This window comes from Myotis brandtii, unplaced genomic scaffold, assembly GCF_000412655.1.
Source record: "Myotis brandtii unplaced genomic scaffold, ASM41265v1 scaffold497, whole genome shotgun sequence".
NCBI lineage: Eukaryota > Metazoa > Chordata > Mammalia > Chiroptera > Vespertilionidae > Myotis > Myotis brandtii.
Genome location: NW_005368954.1, coordinates 326,446 through 334,592, shown reverse-complemented (window position 1 = coordinate 334,592; position 8,147 = coordinate 326,446). Strand labels below are relative to the sequence as shown.

Sequence of the window (8,147 nt, the reverse complement as noted above, 5' to 3'; positions counted from 1 at the left end):
GAAGAGACTTTGCCTGTGACCCAATATATGGTCTATCTTTAAAAATGACCCATGTGCACTTGAGAAGAATGTATATTCTTTGGCTTTGGGGTGAAATGTTCTGAAGATACCAATTAAGTCCATCTGATCTAGTGAGTCATTTAGGATTGATGTTTCTTTGCTGATTTTTTTAGAGATTTTATCCAGTGGTGTTAGTGGGGTATTAAAGTCCACTATTATGACTGTATTTCTGTTAATCTTTCCCTTAATATCCTCCAGAAGTTTTTTTGTTTGTTTTTTGTTTGTTTGTTTGTTTGTTTGTTTATTTATTTGTTTATTTATTTATTTATTTATTTATTTTTATGCATTTGGTTGTTCCTGTATTGGTTGTATATATATTTACCACAGATATATATTCTTGTTGAATTGCTCCATTTAGTATTATGAAGTGGCATTCCTTATCTCTTGTTATGGCCTTCACTTTGTGGTCTAATTTGTCACATAGAAGTATTGCTACCCCAGCTTTTCGTGGTTTTTTGTTGTTGTTGTTGTTTTTCATTTCCATTTACCTGAAAATCTTTTTTCCATCCCTTCACCATCAGTCTGTGTGAGTTTTTTGTTCTGAGGTGGGTTTCCTATAGACAGCACATATATAGGTCATGTTTTATTATCCATTCAGCTACCCTATGTCTTTTGATTGGAGCATTTAATCCATTTACATTTAAAGTTATTATTGATAGGTGCTTGTTTGTTGCCATTTTTATTATGTATGCCTGTGTTCCTACATTCCTTCCTATTTCTTCTTTTTACAGCAGTCCTTTTTAGCATTTCTTACATTGTTGGTTTGGTGGTAACAAACTCCCTTAGTCCTTTTTTGTCTGTGAAGCTCATGATTTCACCCTCAACTTTGATTTATAGCCTTGCTGGGTACAGTATTCTTGGATTCAGACCCTTGCTTCCCATGACTTTGTATATTTCATTCCATTCCCTTCTGGCCTGATGTGTTTCTGTTGAGAAATCAGTCAATAGTCTGATGGGAGATCCCTTATGGGTAACTTTCTGTCTCTCTCTGGCAGCCTTTATGATTCTTATTTTGTCATTGGTGTTTGCCAGTTTAAGTATACTGTGTCTTGGTGTCAATCTTTTTGGGTTCATCTTGTTTGAGACTCTGTGAGCTTCTTGGACTTGTGTGAGTTTTTTCTTCTTCCCGATATCAGGGAAGTTTTCTGTCAATATTTCTTCATACATGTTTTCTCTTTCTTGCACAGTTTCCTCTCCTTCTGGGACCCCTAATATGCAGATGTTGTTTCATTTTGTGTTCCCCCAAAGTTCTCTAGTGTCTCCTCCTGTTTTTTAAGTTTTTTTTTCCAGTTGCTGCTCTGCTTGGGTATTTTTTACTACCTTGTCTTCTAGCTCACTGATGCAGTTTTCCACTTCTTCCAGTCTACTGTTAGTGCTTTCTATTGTGTTCTTAATTGAAGCGGTGTCATTTTCAATTTCTTCTTGGTTCTTCATCATTTCCTCTTGGTTCTTACACATATTGTTGATTTTTTCTTCCATCCTTTTCAGAGTTCTCATGACCATTGCTCTGAATTATTTTTCTGACATATTGCTTGCCTCTATTTTGTTTACTTCCTTTTCCTGTGATTTCTCCTTTTCTTTCAAATGGGGGCTGTTCTTTGTCTCCCCCATGTTCGCTCCTCTCAGGGTATCTGGTTATGTAGCTCTCTCTCTCCTGCATTGACTTAAAGGTACAAAATACAACACGACAAGATACAATTCACAGGGCACCAAACACAAATGTATTCATGACACCAATAACCCCAAATAAAGGTGACCACCAGAGAAAAGAGAATTATGAGAAAGAAAAAGAATGCAAAATGATATTGAGAAAATGTGCAGGGCCAGCACAGCCAAGGGTTCAGTGAGCCTGAGGGGGGCTATCAAAGGATGTAGAAAAGACAGACAAAGAGAATAAGCTGGGTCTAGGTGGATCTCCTGTGCCTGGCTAAGGCCACAGAAAGAGATCCAGACAGCAAGCTAAGCCTTTATTTTATAGCCAGAGGTAAACAAGGTAGTGTTCACCATAGTTACAAGGTTCTCGTGAGTTTCACTTGTTTTGGCAGCACTTGCTGCATCTCCCTCAGCCCATTAGCTACCCAGATAAGATCTAGGGAGTGTCATAAGGTCAAGCCTAATTATGCTAAGAGAGCTGTGCCCTCTAAGCTGGGACTTGTTTGTGGCTTTGCCAACAAGTCAGTCTGAGGCTTAACCATATAGCTGCTCCCTACAAGAAAAGAAAAAAAAATGTAAGAGATAAAAGAAAGAGAAGAAAAATGAAGGGGGGGGGAATGTATTTATATGGGGAGAAAACTCCAAAAAACCAACAGCTAATCAAAAAAATGCTAACAACAAACACTCTGAGATGAATGCAAACAACAAACACCCAAATAACAAACACCCTGCTGAATCTGAGGAGGCAGAACTTATTGCCAGAAGGTAAGGTAAAGGAATTGAATGAATGGGGAAATGACCACAATTCAGTATAGAGGAGGTAAAAAGAGAATGAGTGTATAAGAAGAAAAGTAAAAAACAAAATACAAAAAAGAGAATATCACACATTTTTGTGCACCAGGCCTCTAGTATATATATAAAAGAAAATTTATATATATAAATATATATAAATATAGAAAATGTCCCCTTTCTTTAATCTATCTATCTATCTATGCATTCATCTATTATTGGAAAAGGAGAACAGAGAGTAGATAGGCCTGAGTTGGTGATTGGAATTAATTAAGCTATTAGTAGAAGAATAGAACAAGCAAGGAGAGGAAAAACAGAAGCAAAAAAAAAAGAAGAAAAAAAAACAAACAATCAATCAAAAAAACAACAAGAATACAGAAAGAAAGAAAAAGGAAATAAAGAAAAGAAAAAAAAGGAAAAAATTTTGGGTATTTAAGAAAGAGAAGAGAGAAGTGTCATGGACTGGAGTAGAGGAGAGGACATTAGATATATGAGTAAAATCAATTTTTAACAGGGAGTAAAAGAAAGAGTAGAGAAAAACCAAAGCAGGAACAGGGTAAAAGAACCAGGACAAAAAAGGGCAACAGTGAGCAAGAGAGTGTTGGCATAAAGGAAAAATTGAGGTAGAGTAAAATAATGCTAAAAGAAAAAAATAAAAATAGATTGTAGAACACTAATCCCAGAATAAAATAAAATGAAATAAAAACTTTTTTTAAAAAAGGTAAAATAATAGTAGTAGTAATAATAATAATAGGACAGAGAAACACGGTGGCAGCGGTGATGGCGCGCACGCTCAGCCCACCCCTGCGCCCAGAGCAGCCTGGACAATAAACAGCCTCACGGGGGGCGATGCTGGAGCTGGAGCCTATGCCCCCGAGCCAGGCAGCCCAGGTTGCTTGGCCTTAGCCCACCGCCCTCCTCCCGCCTGGCTCAGCATCGCCTACCCAATCGGACCTCCGCATGGAAATGGAGGTCCTGGCAGGGGAGACCACATTCCAGCAGGAGCGACTGCAGGCCATTGCAGAGAAATGGAAGAAGCAGGCAGAGATTGAGAACAAGGCAGCTGGAGGACAATCGGTGGCAGCTGCAGCATCTGAAGTCCAAGGCGTTGCAGGAACGATGGCTGCTGGGGGAGACTCTGTCCTCAGCCTCAGAGGGGGACAAAGACATGAAGAGACAGATGCAGGAGGATGAGCAGAAGGCCCGGCACCTGGAGGAATCCATCTCCAGGCTGGAGCAGGAGATCGAGGTGCTGGAGAACGCAGATGCACGCCCAACTGCAGCCAAGGAGAACGTGGCAGCCCCCAGACCGGCCAAGGAGACCCAGAAGGCAGAGATGGTACTGAATTCTCAGCAGACCCCAGTGGGCACACCCAAAGCAGCGAAGCCAGTCTCCAACACCCCTGTGAGGACAGTGGAAGGCTCCACCATGATGAAGGCAGTGGTCCATGCCCTGGACGGCACCGCGGTGAACGGGATCCAGCCACTGAGCTCTTCCGAGATCGACGATCTCATACACAAGGCAGATGAAGTCACGCTGAGTGAGGCAGGGCCTGTGGCTGGGGCAGCAGAGACCGGGGGGACATCTGAGGAGGCCGTCCGGACCACCACACCCTCCAGGCAGGAGATCACGGGAGTCCAGGTGCAGCCTGGCGAGGCCACGTCGGGCCCACCAGGCATCCAGCCTGGCCAGGAGCCCCCGGTCACCATGATCTTCATGGGGTACCAGAATGTGGAGGATGAGGCAGAAAGCCAGAAAGTGCTGGGGCTGCAGGACACCATCACGGCGGAGCTGGTGGTCATCGAGGACGAGGCCGAGCCCAAGGAGGCCGCCCCACCCAATGGCAGTGTGGCCGAGCCCCCTACCACTTCAGGCTCCAGGGAGGAGAACCACGTGGGGCCCGAGGCCCCTGCCAGCGACACCCAGGACTTTGACATGAAGAAAGCAGCGTTGTAAATGCTGCTCCATCATGTGAGCAGCAGGCCCCAGACCCCGGCCCCACCCTCCACACCACAGAGACCCACAGCCCGGCCCCGGGGCCTGCCCACCCTCTACCCACAGTCATGGACCCCAGGACATGCTATGCTGTCACATCTACCTTCTGAGTTTTCTTTCACTGGAAAGAGAGGGACAGGGGTCCCATACCCATTCCCACCCCGACACACCCTAAACCACTGAGCTGTGTGCCTGGTAGGACAGAGACAGGGACAGACCCACTTCTCCCAAAACAAAGATCCCCCACTGTCACGGCAGCTCCACAGATGGGCTTTTGCCCACAAGGTTCCTGGCTGGTGGGACCCAGGCCTCTGTGCCACCCCAGGCAAGCCCGCTACCCTCCGGGCCTCCTGCCTGTGCCTTTCTGCCACCTCCGGTGAGGTCTCCGAGGGGACATCGCAGAGAGGGACTGGAGAGCCAGGGGTCCTGGGCACCTTTTCTGTCCCCACTCAGCCCCTGGAAGTGGGATTCCCTGGCAAAGGCACTGGTGTCGGGATCTTGGGCAGTTGGGGTGAGGCTGTGCCTCATTGGGGATCCTCAGTCAGAGACCAGGCTCCTGTTCTTAGAATAAAGCGGGGGCCCCTCTGGCACCCCAGCCCAATGTGCCCTCCCCTTCATGCTCTCCATGGGCGTGACCAGTGCACGATGGGGCCTAGGAAGGGGGAGCCCAGAGGACGCACACCCCACTTGGGGGAGTCTATGACCCCTGTGCTGTCTTCTGGATGGGGCCAGTGAGGGTCTTCGAGTTGCAGCCTGCACAAGGCAGGGACATGTGAGCCACTTCTTGTCCTGAGCTCCCACCCTCACTGGGCCCTCCTTCCTCCTGGTGCTAATTTGAGGACCCTGGGGGGCTGCCCCAGCCCATTCTCCAGCCTACTTGGGCCAGAGTCCTGGGTCTCCCTAACCGTACCCCAGAGATCAGGCCGACTGCCAGCTCTGCTAGGCTTGGCACATTCTGGGCAGTGGAGGGGCCCACAGCCTGGGGCAGGGAGCGCCCCCTGGTTGCAGCAGGAGACCCCCATTGGCTACCCAGCCCAGTGTGATCCTCCCCCACCTCGTTGGAAGGGGTGAGGGGTGAGGAACTCTCTTCCTCTGGGTAGCTGACACCCAGGTGTGCACACAACTCTCCCGGGTTGCAGCCACACTCATCCTCAGGGGCACATTCATGCCCACACTTGCGCACCCTCTCCTTTGTAGGCTATAGGATGACCAGGCTCCATCTTGGGCCCTTCCCCTGGGCCCCCACTTTTGGTGCGCAGGCTGAGGCAGCCCCCTCACCACTGCCTCCGTGGAGCCATGCAAGGGCTGCCTGAAACCAGCCCAGCCTGTCTCAGCTCTGCCCCTTGGGGGTAGGAGGAGAGGCCCTCTCTGAGATGGCCCCCAGCAGTGGCATGGACCCCCTCCCTCCTCAAGCCGCCAAGTCCTCAAGCCGAGAGCCTACACTGAAGTGGCCTTGCTGCCCCCTCTGCTTTCGATGTGTGACAGGCCCATGTTCCTGACTTTCCCAGAGAAGCAAATAAACCCCGTGAACGCCCTGGGTCCTGGAGTTCTTGATTTCTCTGGGGCCGGGAGGATGTGGCCAGCCAGGGCGTGGGTGGGGCCGAATGCCAAAAAATAAATAAATAATAATAATAATAATAATTAAAAATAAAAATATATTTAAAAAAAAGTAAAATCAAGTGAGAAAAAATAGTTTATTAAGTAAAAGATTAAAAAAAGTGAAGTAGTGAAGATCATTCACATCCTCTACTGTTCTGCCTAGCACATCTGTTCCCTGTCAGGTAGTCAGCACAGTGTTGAAGTTCTCTGAGATCCACTGCTCCTCTCTGTCATAAACTACAACCTTGTTTTCAAGCAGGCAAGATGTCTCTGCTCACATTGTTTCTCTGCCTGGCTTCAACTGTATTTACACAAGAGTCAATTTCTGACACAACCCCTGGGTGGCAGTGTTTCTGTATTAATTTATGTTACTAAATGGCCCCTCTATCCAGTGTTTAGATACTTCTTTCACTTCCGCACTTAATACTGGGTTGGAGGGATGGACTGACCTAGAGATGGTTTCCTGTTTGTCTCTCCTTATTCTGATCCCCAGTTTCCACAAAAACAACTTTCCCCTGCAGGTGAGTGTTTTTGAATGGAAGATCCTATGTACTGGACTTAGCCAGCAAAAGCAAGGAGGTTTAAAAAAATAAAATAAAATAAGACAAAGGAACTGCACTGACTCTCATCTTTTTCCCCTGGCACTGCACAGCAAGTGTAGAACTTCAGGCTCCCTTTATGGGCACAGTTTCCCATGGCTGTGGGCTTATATCTAGAGTCCCCTTCTGCCAGAAGCCCTGTGGACCTCCTTCCACATTCAAGGGCTTCACTGACCCCAAGGGCCATGGGTTTGGTGGAGGGCAGTCTACTTCTGAGACTCTAATCCCTGCTGCGTGTGTTTCTCCCTCCAGCCTGGATCCCAGATCTCATCTTTCTCTAGTTGATCTCTGACCATTCCATCCATGGATTGTCTCACCAGCTGTGTTTAATTTGCCAATTCCAGGTGGATATTGATCAATTCAGCTGTTTCTTCTATCTGTTCTGTGAGAAGGCGCAGGGCCCGTCCGCATATTTGGTGCTGCTTTTTCTCCCCCTGGACAAACATTTTAGGAGTCCACAGTTGGGGAGGCTGGAGTCTTGGTGTTCACAGGTTCGCAGCTGAGACAGTTGGTCCCTGGGTGATGTGGTTGAAGGGTCCCAGGAGGTATCCGAGGTCTCCCTGGTTGAAGGTAAGGCTGGGCTTCTGATCACAGCCACTCTCCCCTTCAAGATGGCACAGTCTCTGTGGCAGAACCAGCCACACTGGAAGAGATTTCAGCAGTAGTAGAGGCTTACTACTGCTGATCTGCCAGTCCCCAACAGTTCTGTGGAATACAGCTGTCACTCACTCACAAATACAGACACTCCCTGCAAATCCAAACACTCTCCTTTAGCTCTCTCACTCATGCTATCTTGTAGGCTGACATCCCATCAGCCGCCATCTTGGATCCCCATGTCTAAATTGTGTCTTTGGATTAGAAAAATGATGAGTACAATTAAAATTTAGATGATTTTGAAAATGTCTGAGTGAGTACTAAAAAGAATATGGTTGTCCACTTAAAATACCTATTTGAGGGTTTGTTTTTTTTCCATCACCACTTACTAAAGGAAGTATAATTTTATTTTTACTAAATCTGTGAAAATGTTACTCAGTTCTGTTTGGGAGTCCTTCAACAAGATTGTTCTAAGAATTGAGACTGGATTACATTACGTTTTTATAAAATTTAAACATTCTATTTTTCTTAATTTTGTTTTATTGCTTAAAGTATTACAAGGAGTATTAAATACATCTCTTTTTTCCCCCCCTTGACATTCCCCCGGCCTCCCCTATCCCCCAGTGTCTTATGTTCATTGGTTATGCTTATATGCATGCATACAAGTCCTTCGGTTGATCACATACCCCCCTCCTGCCCCTCAACCCTCACCAGCCTTCCTGTGGTAGTTTGACAGTGTGTTCGATGTTGCTCTGCCTCTGTATCTATTTTTGTTCATCAGCTTATAATGGTCTTTATTATCCATAAATGAGTGAGATCATGTGGTATTTTTCTTTCATTGACTGGCTTATTTCACT

At 46.5% G+C, this 8,147-nt stretch overlaps 1 pseudogene; it reads left to right on the top strand.

Moving 5' to 3' along the window:
- Positions 1–3,315: 3,315 nt before the first annotated feature.
- Positions 3,316–4,603, top strand: LOC102250465 (annotated as a pseudogene).
- The last annotated feature ends 3,544 nt before the right edge of the window (positions 4,604–8,147 follow it).